The 12,745-nt window shown below is 41.0% G+C and overlaps 1 protein-coding gene across 4 annotated transcripts in view; it reads left to right on the forward strand.

Moving 5' to 3' along the window:
* LOC139233977 (unconventional myosin-Id-like) overlaps window positions 1–12,745 on the forward strand; it is a 671,189-nt gene that overhangs the window by 161,912 nt on the left and 496,532 nt on the right. The window lies entirely within an intron of this gene.

Here is a 12,745-nt window from a genome sequence, read left to right on the forward strand (position 1 = left end):
ATATACGTATCCGTTTTACGTTAAAAGTGCTGTGTGTTTACAACATTCTAATGGTATCGCGCCTGTAGATGTGACCTAATGTTACGTGACCATCTATCAACTGAATGCAAGTTCTTTAAAGTCTAGACAAACAGCAGTAACAAAAATTTGCCACACAGTCACAACTGTGGATTAACAGATTGGCGGTGGGCATTGCAGTAAAGGCAAGTCAAAGATAAATAAATATAACGTTCCTCCCAGCCTACAACAGAGGAAGTAAATCTAGAGGAAAATAAAAACGGGGGGGAGGAATATTAAACACAAGGACATCATGTCACCTGCAGGGCGCAAACAACATAGTACAATAGGAGATTGAAGATACAGGCAGCGCAATGAAATGTATTCGGGCAGCAGAAGGGGGGAATGGCAAAGTAATGCACCAAAGACCGTAAAATGCTCGCATGTTGTTAAGTGACAAAACCATGCTCAAATGTTAGCAATTCAACCTGCCCAGTGGCTGCTACACTTCCTAACCCCTTCCCCACCCCACTCCCAATATGCCAATGACTACAGTTGCCCCTTACGGACCACTTTGACTCCGCTTCAATCCCCTTTGACAGTACCCCTCCAACTGCACTACCCGTCCACAATGCCCCTTCCTCCCTACAGGCTGACTGTTTCATGCTTTAATCTGTTTCTCCTATTTCCTCCTCCTCTGTCTGCTTTCTTAAATTGCCTTCTTCCCTTATCACTGTCTTCTCCTTCCCCCCTCCTTTTCCTTTCCATTCCCAGCTCCTCTCGCATCATCTTGCTTCCCCCTTGATTTCTATTCTCAATGTTTTAAGATGGAGAGTGACACAGTTAATTCAGAGACTAGGGTCCTGAACTTAAAAAAAAAAATAACTTCGATGGTATGAGACGTGAATTGGCTAGGATAGACTAGCGAATGATACTTAAAGGGTTGACGGTAGATAGGCAATGGCAGACATTTAAAGATCACATGGATGAACTTCAACAATTGTACATCCCTGTCTGGCGTAAAAATAAAACTGGGAAGGTGGCTCATGGCTAACAAAGGAAATTAGGGATAGTGTTAAATCCAAGGAAGAGGCATATAAATTGGCCAGAAAAAGCAGCAAACCTGAGGACTGGGAGAAATTTAGAATTCAGCAGAGGAAGACAGAGGGTTTAATTAGGGGGGGGGAAATAGAGTATGAGAGTAAGCTTGCAGGGAACATAAAAACGGACTGCAAAAGCTTCTACAGATATGTGAAGAGAAAACAATTAGTGAAGACAAATGTAGGTCCCTTGCAGTCAGAATCAGGTGAATTTATAATGGGGAACAAAAATGGTAGACCAATTGAACAAATACTTTGGTTCTGTCTTCACTAAGGAAGACTTAAATAACCTTCTGGAAATACTTAGAGGACCGAGGGTCAAGCGAGAAGGAGGAACCAAAGGAAATCCTTTAGTCAGGAAATTGTGTTAGGGAAATTGATGGGATTGAAGGCCGATAAATCCCCAGGGCCTGATAGTCTACATCCCAGAGTACTTCAGCAAGTGGCCCTAGAAATAGCGGATGCATTGGTGGTCATTTTCCAACATTCTCTTGACTCTGGATCAGTTCCTATGGATTGGAGGGTAGTTAATGTAACCCCACTTTTTAAAAAAAGGAGGGAGAGAGAAAACGGGGAATTATAGACTGACATTGGCAGTGGGGAAAATGTTGGAATCAATTATTAAAGATGTAATAGCGCATTATGGAAGGGAAATCATGCTTGACAAATCTTCTAGAATTTTTTGTGGATGTAACTAGTAGAGCGGACAAGGGAGAACCAGTGGATGTGATGTATTTGGACTTTCAAAAGGCTTTTGACAAGGTCGTGCACAAAATTAAAGCACATGATATTGGGGGTAATGTATTGACGTGGATAGAGAACTGGTTGGCAGAGTAGGAATAAACGGGTCCTTTTCAGAATGGCAGGCAGTGACTTGTGAGGTATTGCAAAGTTCCGTGCTGGGACTCCAGCTATTTACAATATACGTTAATGATTTAGACGAAGGAATTGAATGTAACATATCCAAGTTTGCAGATGACACTAAGCTGGGTGGCAGTGTGAGCTGTGAGGAGGATGCTAAGAGGCTGCAGGGTGACTTGAACAGGTTAGGTGAGTGGGCAAATGCATGACAGATGCAGTATATTGTAGATAAATGTGAGGTTATCCACTTTGGTGGCATAAACAGGAAGGCAGAATATTATCTGAATGGCGACAGATTAGGAAAAGGGGAGATGCAACGAGACCTGGATGTCATGGTACATCAGTCATTGAAAGTTGGCATGTAGGTACAGCAGGTGGTGAAGAAGGCAAATGGCATGTTGGCCTTCATAGCGAGAGGAATTGAGTATAGAAGCAGGGAGGTCTTACTGCAGTTGTACAGGGCCTTGGTGAGACCACACCTTGAGTATTGTGTGCAGTTTTGGTCTCCTAATCTGAGGAAGGACACTCTTGCTATTGAGGGAGTGCAGCGAAGGTTCACCAGACTGATTCCTGGGATGGCAGGACTGACATATGAAGAAAGACTGGATCGACTAGGCTTATATTCACTGGAATTTAGAAGAATGAGAGGGGATCTTATAGAAACATATAAAATTCTGACGGGATTGGACAGGTTAGATGCAGAAAGAATGTTCCCGATGTTAGGGAAGTCCAGAACCAGGGGTCACAGTCTAAGGATAAGGGAGGGGTAAGCCATTTAGGACCTAGATGAAGAGAAACTTCTTCACTGAGAATTGTGAACCTGTGGAATTCTCTACAACAGAAAGTTGTTGAGGCCAGTTCGTTAGATATATTCAAAAGGGAGTTAGATGTGGCCCTTATGGCTAAAGGGATCAAGGGGTATGAAGAGAAAGCAGGAATGGGATATTGAAGTTGCATGATCAGCCGTGATCGTATTGAATGGTGGTGCAGTCTCGAAGGATCGAATGGTCCATTCTTGCACACATTTTCTATGTTTCTATAGGCAGTTTCCAATTTAAATGTTGACATTGTCAAAAATTGTGACAAATGGAAGCACTCCATATATAATGGGATGGGCAGGTGATGTATACAATGACATGGTACATTGTGCAGCATGTTCCAATAAGGTTAAAGTAGGAAAAGCTGTTGTCTTGTTTCTTCTTTCTAAAATTGTACTACGTCATTAGTCAACCTGTCCATTTTGTTCATGAGCTCTATTTGAGGGCTATCAACATCAAAAAAATAGGTAGGAGCTTTCTAATAGCCGGTTGCAAATCAACTTTAAATATGTGAAGTTGCCACAGTCACATGAATAGGAACATATCTGACCTGCCCCAAAAGTTAATACCCATCAATCGCCTACTCCCAAATATCCAACCAATTCCCCCTTTAATTTTTCCACCATATCTGCCTCCCTTTGCAAAGCAGTTAAGTGTAAACTCTCTTCCAGGAGCCTGGGTCTCCTGGTTCTACAGTTTGTTAACATATTGGGAACGAATAGGTGAAGGGGGAGGGATCGACAAGAAATGAAACCAGCCTAAACAAAATAGCAAAGGAGAGCACAGGACTGACTAAGCTAATGGAGGACATAAATGGCCAGGTAATAAATAGTTTATAGAACAGGAGTATAAAAAGATGGTTAAAAATAAATTGAGAGAAACTGCTATTAAAGATGTGTTAAACTATCTGTACCAGCAATTCAGTGTCCATAATAAAACAGGGGATTTGGAGACAATATTATGTCACAAGGAACCAGATAAAGTAGGGATTACTGAGACCTAGCTACAGAAAAATCAAGACTGGGAACTAAACATTATAGGATATAACATATTTAGTAAAGATAGAGAGGTAAAAGGGGGAGGTGGAGTAGTTGTCTTTTTAGAGATAACGTAATGGCAGTCAAAAAAAGTTAATACTGAGGAGGACAAGAAGACATTAATAAACTTGCAAAATGAACATATAATTGATACATGAAATTCAACATGGGTAAGTGTGAAGTATTACACTTCAGTTTAAAAAAAAAATAAGGAAGATAGAGGTAGAGGAGCAAAGGGACCTGGGAATATAAATACACAAATCACTAAAATAGCAACACAGGTTAATAAGCCTATTTTTTTAAAAAAAAGCAAGGACTAGGGTGTATTTCTAGAGGGATAGAATTGGAAAGTTATGCTAGACGTGTATTGAACCTTGATTAAACCACACATGAAGAACTGTGTACAGCACCCGCTCTGTGTCTCACTGTAATGGAAGCTGTGGGCGGGGCTGCCTCAGCACCCAGCACACTGACACTGGAACCCACAGCTCCTCCTCATCCCTTCCTTGGTCTCTGCTCCTAATACGAGCCCTTCTGTAATTAAAATGCAGAATGTGATTCGAAGGTCTATGCAGTTTCTTCACTTTTCCCCGGGACTCGACTTCTTCCTCGCTACAGTGAGGTTTTTAAGTTTGGGGTCGGCGTGACCTCCTATGGCCTGGCAAATTCTCTAAACCGGCACAGGCCAGATCCCGAGGGTGCCGGATTAGAGAGGTTCAACTGTATTGTATATTGTATGTAATTCAATGTAAAACATTTTTTACCAGAATGACAGAAATCAATACATGGAATAGCCTTCCAGGTAAGGTACTGAAGGCAAAAAGCTGAGAATCATTTAAGAAGCAGTTGGATGATGTGATGAAGGGAATGTTGAATGAGCTTACATAGGCTGAATGGCCACCTCATCTATATCTAGTGATCGTCACTTCTGGTGATTGAGACTTGAATGATCTGCCTCATATCTATGCAGTTGTCAGATTGTCATGCACCACCATCTAGTGGCCACATTTGTGCATAACTATTATTCTGATTCAATAAGAATTAAAATAAGTTTTAAACCATGAATTGCATTATTCAAACAATCATTGTCCATCATGAGCTATTTTTTACAATGTTTCCATTCCTTCAGTATGTATAACTGAATCTGTTGAATATTTAAACTCCAACAACTTTTCTTTCACTCCTCTAATCCCATACTAAAGTGCTCCTTTAGCAACACACTGCTACCAATGGGTGGGAGACCTAAACCAATTAGAATAGTCTTTTCAGACATAGTGCATCATGTGATACCCATGACATTACTATGCGATGTATGATCATTGTCTCACTCATTCCTGTAATAATGGTTTCTGTGATATGTACTAAAAGTTTTGGCAAACATGGTATAAGTAGAAAAATATATCAATGAACTAGTAATGATAATTAAAAAGAACTCCAAAATGTGTGCTATATTTGGTGCAACTCACCAGGTACGGTAGCCTCGTGCTTATGATATTGGACTAGCAACCCGGAAATTGTATGTACAAATCCATGGAAAATGAGTAGGCCATTCAGCCTCTTGAGCCTGTTCCACCAATCAGTTCAATCATGGCTGACCTGTATCTTAACTCCATTTGCCTGCTTTGATTCCATGTCCTTTTATACCTTTGCCTAACAAGAATCAAAGTTATGAAATTGAATTCTAAGTCAGGTAGTTTATGGGATAGGACCAGAAAAATAACTTACACTTTGTTGTAAAAATAACCGGTTCATTGTCCTACCACCCCTACCAAATCTGACCTATACTTGATTCCAATATGTGGTTGACTCTTAATGTCCTCACGGCAACTTAGGATGAGAATGAAAATACTGACATGCCAGTGTCTCATCCCGAGAACAAATTTTTAAAAATAGTCCTCACCAAGGAGTGGGCAACTGGTGACAAATTCACAATTAATCTAAATTTAATAAAAATGAAAGATTGCAATAAATACCTCATTCAACTGCTTGCCCTATGTTTTTTGTTTTAGCTCAACTTTATCAGCAACTGCTTAACCTTTTCTTGTTTAAGTTGCTTTTCCCCAAACTTTGCACCTTGTTATGCATGGCAGGACCTATTTTGGAATGTAGTGATCACTTAAGTCATTGAAGTACAGCGATAGATTAACATTTTACCGTTAGACATTTTACTACCTTTTATAGTAGCTGAACTTTTTTAGCATAATTTTCTTCAGCTGATGAATCAGTTACAATGGATTCATATTCCTCCTGAGTTAAGGGAGGGAAAGAGTCAGCTACGTGTTCTGCTTCTGATTCTAATCCCACCACCTGTGCCAGAGGTGCTTGTAGGTGGACAACAGGACTGGGCTTGGCTGTGATGATTTTGCAGCCAAATTTTCAACTGACATTCACTATGCAGACTTTCAAAATATGTTTTGTCTAATATCAGTTCCCACGGGGATGAGGAATTCCAAAAGAAACTTGTCGGGATTTGAAGGGTATTTACAGAGAAGTCAAGGGGTTCTTAAAGTTGGAATCTTTCTTTATTTTGTCCACTCGAGTTAGATAATATATATTATTCTGTGAATATAGAACTGGATATAGATATATAGGTACTCTGCACAGTTCTGGTCTCCATATTACAAAAAGAATATAAGGGACATTGGAGAAAGTTCAAAAAAGATTTAGATGGACGACACCAGAACTGAAAGGTTATACCTCCAGGAAGTACAGAACAAGCTGGAGCTCCTTTCTCTAGAAAAGAGAAGGCTGTGGTGGGGTGGTGGCGGGGGGATGTTCTTTAAGACTGATCGAGGTCCTTAAGATTATGAAGGGTTTTGAGAGGGTAGACTTCGAGAAGATGTTTCCAATTGTGGGGGACTAAGGGCCATAAATATAAGGGTCATTAATAAATCCAATTGAGAATTCAGGTGAAACATCTTTATCCAGAGAGTGGTTAGAATGTGGAGCTCATTACCACGAGGAGTAGTTGAGGCGAAAAGCATAGATGAACACGAGGGAGATAGGACAGTCAGTTTAACCTTTAGTGGGGAAGCATTTAGAAACAGTAATCGGGGACAAAATTAACAGTCACTTAGATAGAGGTGGATTAATTAAGGAAAGCCAGCACCGATTTGTTAAAGGCAAATCGCGTTTAATCAACTTGATTGAGATTTTTGATGAGGGTAATGTGGTTGATATAGTGTACATGGATTTCCAAAAGGAGTTCGACAAAGTGCCACATTATAGGCTTGCCAACAAAATTGAAGCCCATGGGATAAAAGAAACAGTGGCAGCCTGGATACTAAATTGGTTAAGTGACATGAAAGAGTAGTGGTGAACGGTTGTTTTTTGAACTGTTGGAAGGTATGCAGTGATGTTCTCCAGGGATTGGTTCTAGGACCACTTTTCTTAATATATATTAATGACTTGAACATGGGTGTACAGGGTACAATTTCTAAATTTGCAGATGACACCAAACTTGGAAGTATAGTAAACAGTGAGGAGCAGAGTGGTAATCTTCAGGTAGATATAGACAGGCTAGTGAAATGGGTGGACAAGTGGCAGATGAAATTTAACACACACAAGTGTGAAATGATGCATTTTGGTAGAAAGAATGAGGAGAGGACAAATAAACTAAATGGTACAATCCTAAAGGGGGTGCACGAACAGAGAGATCTGTGCGTATGTGTGCATAAATCGTTGGAAGGTGCAGAGCAGGTTGAGAAAGTAATTGAAAAGGCCTACGGGATCCTAGGCTTCATAAATAGAGACATAAGAGTACAAAAGTGTGGAAATTATGATTAACCTGTATAATACACTGGTTCAGCCTCAACTGGTGTATTGTGTCCAATTCTGGGTACCACACTTTAGAAAGGATGTGAAGGCCTGACAAAAGATGCAGAAAAAGATTTACGAAAATGATTCCAGGAATGAGGGACTTCAGTTACGTTGATAGACTGGAGAAGCTAGGGTTAGAATCATCGAAGTTTACAGCACGGAAGGAGGCCATTTCGGCCCATCGTGTCCATGCCAACCAACAAGAGGCTATCCAGCCTAAACCTACTTTCCAGCTCGAGGTCCGTAACCCAATACACTGTTCCCTGACTGGGTTGTTCTCCTTGGAGCAGAGAAGATTTGATTGAGATGTTCAAGGTCTGGACAGAGTAGATAGGGAAAAATTGTTCCCATTGGCAGAAGGGTCAAGAACCAGAGGACACAGATTTAAGGTGATTGGCAAAAGAACCAAAGGTGACATGAGGAAAAACTTTTTCACGCGGTGAGTGGTTAAGGTCTGGAATGCACTGCTGGAAAGGCTGGTGGAGGCAGACTCCATTTTATCTTTCAAAAGGGAGTTGGATAAGTATCTGAAGGAAAAGAAATGCAGGGCTACGGGGAAATGGCAGGGGAATGAGACTAGCTAAGTGTCGGCACGGGCTCAACTGGCCGAATGGCTTTCTTCCGTGCTGTAACCATTTAGTGGGCCCAAATTTGGCCCACCCGTTTATTCGGCGCACTCGCGTGAGATGCAGCAACTTCCTACAATCCAAATGGTGCCAAAAAGATGTCCCGGGATTCTGGCCTCTCTGCCGACTCTCTCAGGGCTTGGCGCGGCGTGGCAAGTCCATTGGGGTGGGGTGGAGCTAGTGCCCTGCGTCTAGAGAGTGCCGGCAGCTGTCCGCATGCGCAGTAGAGCGTATGCACAGTAGCTCCTCCCATGATTATGATGCGTGCCTGCAGCGTAGGACCCATTGCGTCCCGGGACAAGTGGCCTGCTGCACAGGCCGGCCGCTGCCTTCCCGCACTGAGGGCTACAAGAAACAGGTTGGTGCGGTGAGACTTTTGATCGGGGGCGGGGGAAGAGTTTTGATCGGGGTGGGGCGTGGTGGTGGAGGAGGAGAGTTTTGATCCGGGGGTAGGAGAGAGGAGAGTTTTGGTTTGGGGGTGGGTGGTGGGGGGGGGGGGGGAGGAGGAGAAGAGAGGAAAGTTTTGGTTTGGGGAGGGTGTGATAACTGGATAGCCAGTAATTTTAATTAGCTTACTCAAGACTTTCCTTAACCCTGTTGATGAAAATACTTTCCTACGAGCAGGAGGTACTTCTATTTTTTATTTGGATATTTTGAAAAAATTATGTAAATATGTTTTGTCTCTACTTTTATTTTTGTAATTTAAGCTTCCATGAATGCTTCTGTTGTATAGTAAATTAACTTTGCGAAGTTTGTCAGTCCTGTATAGCTGTTTGATCCTATTCACATTCTTCAGTCAAGTCATTAAGTACCTACCTGCGCTGATTTCTTAACTCTCCACAAGGGTTTTCTGTGTGGCCATAAGTGGCAACATATGCTGGCCGAAGTTAGTTTGGAGTAACTATTACCTGCCCAAATTAGCTTAAATGGGCGTAAGTGGCTGGTAAACGCCCCCTTTTGAACAAAACAAAACGAAACTTTAAAAAAAATCCTAACTAACTCACTTACTGGCGCAAATTGTGCAAAATAGGGATTTTTAAGATACTCCAGAAAAATCAAGTTGCTCCAAAAAAAACAGAGTAACTCCTGTGCAATTTTGGGCCCAGTGATTCTCGGAATAGAAAGAAATGCAGAGAGTTAGGTGAAGTAGGGAGGGAGGAAGCTCATGTGAAGCATAAACACCAGCACAGATTTGTTGGGCAAAATGGCCTGTTTCTGGGCTGTAAATTCTATAAGTCCTGTTGACTGAGGCACTAGAGTTTGAGAACTGTGCTCAAATGTTTTCCCTGGCTCCAGGAGAGGAGGAAAAAGAGGATGAGGAAAAGCAACTTGAAAAGGAATGAAAATCAGAAGTACCCCAAGTGTGAAGATTTGAATTCTTAAGAGGTGAAATTTTGGAAGGGTCAGCTCAATGTCATTTTCAGGCAATCACTTTTATGCAGGGGCTAGTTTACTAAATCTGGCTCCATTATCCTGGTGGAAAATGTTTGCACCTATGAAAAGCCCTGTGCACTTGTAGAAATATTCCCATTGTATGGTGTGAGGAGAGGGGATGGACTCTGTTGCATAAGAGATGCAAAATTCACTTGATATGGTTGTGCCGAAGAATAATGAAGGTAACTTGCATGACTGCTGCTCATTTGAATTGTAAAATGAAAGTGATGTTTATTTAGACCTAATTTTTATCTGCAGTGAACTGTCCTTTCGCAGAGGGCTCTGTGCCGTGTCCTGGGATGAGGAAAAGTTCATATCGCCTTAGGCTAGTTAAGTACGCAGTACAGAAGTGAGCTGGTGCCAGAAAAGATGCTGTTTTGCGATGAGTGTACATGATGGCGTGTTGCTGATTATGGTTATGTGTCGCTATCATTCCTGTCTCATCCAGCTTGCTTGATAGGTTGCCCTTTTGTGTACTGTCTTGCTTAATGTGACAAGTGGAGAGTAGGTTGTATGTTAATTAGCCCCATTCCAATGTCAATTTGAGAGAGCATGGTTTTATATTGTCTGAGATACTGGCACCTGACGTATAGATCTGGTGTCGACCCCATGTATCATTTCCCCTTTCCCAGAATCCGGCTTAGTGGCTCTGACAAGCTTCCTTTGTGGTTGCTGCTGGCCATGTGAGACCCCTGAATTGAAATCTGGCAGCCCTAAAAATAAAGAAGGAAAGAAAGAAAGAACTTCCATTTTATATAAGCACCTTTCACAATCCCTGGGCATCCAAAAGTGCTTTACAGCCAATTAAGTACTTTTGAAGTGTAGTCACTTGTAATGTAGGAAACGCGGCAGCCAATTTGCGCACAGCAAGGTCCCACAAGCAGCAATGAGATAATGACCAGATAATCTGTTTTAGTGATGTTGGTTCAGGGATAAATATTTCCCAGGACACCAGGGATTGCTCTTCCCTGTTCTTCATAATCCACTACAAAATAATGTTTGAAGCAGCTTATGTTGACTGAACGCAGGTGCCTTAATGTTACCAGTCTCCATTGGGGCATTTAGAAGGATTGTTTATCTATTGCCTAAATAATATATTTTAGGATCCATGTTATAGCTGTAGTTGGAGACATTAGGGCTTTCCCTTTTTATAAATTGATAATGTGCGCTGAGGGAACTTCAGTCTGCTACAACAACTTGCATTTATATAGTAAAATATTCCAAGGTGCTTCACAGGAGCGTTATCAGCAAAATTTGACACTGAGCCACATAAAAAGAGATAATAGGAGAGATGACCAAATGCTTTGTCAAAGAGGTAGGTTTTAAGAAATGTCTTAAAGGATGCTCAAGATGTAACATCAATATAAAATTGCTACTACCTAACCACCGACAAAGATTTTTATTTATCTAGCACCTTATTGAGTCTCTGTAACATTCCAAAGTATTTCACAAAATTAATTGCTTTTTTAAGGACCATGCCTTTTTGGCAGCCATTTTTTGCACAGCAAGTCTTAAAAACAGCAGCAAGATAAATGAGAAATGAATCTGTTTTTGTCCTGTTGGTTAAGCGAGGAATATTGGCTAGGCACCACGACAACTCCCTGATTTCTTCTGGGTAATTCCACAGGATTGTTAACATCCACTCAATTCACCAGAGCAGGTAGATTTCTGTTTTGCATTCCATCTGAATCACCGAACCTCCGAATGCAATACTCAGCGCTGGCTGGGATTATGTGCTCAAAGTTGAACACAACCTTTTGACTCTTTTACATTTACCTATAAAACTGGATAAACTTGCCTCATGACTCCAAATGGCAGTAAAAGTTCATTGGGATGATGTATATCTTTTCTGACAACTTGGAGCAAGTCTTTTTCATGCACTGATAAAGGAGGGCGAGCTTATTTTGCTGGTGTAATTTGGATGTTCTGCACAACTTTGATGTCCATGCCCTTTAATTGAACACAGAAGCACTCCACACATTGTGGGATTGTTCCTTTCTGACTCTCTGCCTTATTTGAATCATGTAATACCACACTTGGGCACCCTTTAAACAAGCTGCAGATTGTAATTATACAGGATGTAGCCACATACCAAGGCTGTGCCCTTTTGTGCAAGATTTTGAATGAGGTTTAAAATTAAATGCTATCTGTAGAATCAGCCCATCATTGTTGGATTTACTTCAGAAAAAACACTCAAGATCTCTGCCATTGAGGCACTAATAACATTAGGAAATGTCAAATGAAAGCAGTTCCCAGAATTTTTGGGCAGTTTTACTTTGATTGATCCACTATGTAACTATTTCCTTTTATTTGAGTTTTTGGTCAAGGGAATGTTTAAAGCAATTCTGTATTAGGAATGTATCCCTGTTTATAATCTAGAGTAGTTTAGTTTAACACTTTTTGCTGCTGTTAATTCTTTATTTTTTTTCTCTGCAGCACTTTGAGGCCAGCTGTTGTGTACATATGTGCAGCAATGTATATAGGTCTAATATTAAACACTAATATTGACCTAGTAAAACTAAAACAGTTATCAATTTTTGCTAAATGGCAAGAAAAATATAATTGTAGAAGCAATTCACACAGCACTGGCTTGTTTTTGAGGGATTTTGATAGACTAGATAGAGAGAAACTGTTTCTACTTGCAGGAGTGTCAGTAATCAGGGGACACAGATTTAAGATAATTGGCAAAATAAATGTTTTTACACTGCGTTTTGATGAAAGGGTGGTGAAAGCAGATTTAATAGTAACTTTCACAAGGGAATTGGATATATACTTGAAAAGGAAAACATTGCAAGGCAAGAGCGGGCGAGTGAGACTAATTGGATAGCTCTTTCAAAGAGCTGGCACAGGTACGATGGTCTGAATGGCCTCCTGCGCTGTATCATTCAATTAAATTGTTGGAAATAAAGAAAATTATCTTCAGAGAGAAGAGAGGTTAACATTTTGGACGTAGACCCTTCATAAGAAGGATTCTGACAAGGAGTCTGCATCTAAAAGGTCAACCTGTCTTCTCAATTTTCAGATGCTGGTGGGCCTGCTGTGTATTTCAGGCA

Source organism: Pristiophorus japonicus, chromosome 21 (assembly GCF_044704955.1).
Source record: "Pristiophorus japonicus isolate sPriJap1 chromosome 21, sPriJap1.hap1, whole genome shotgun sequence".
In the NCBI taxonomy this organism is placed as follows: Eukaryota; Metazoa; Chordata; class Chondrichthyes; family Pristiophoridae; genus Pristiophorus; species Pristiophorus japonicus.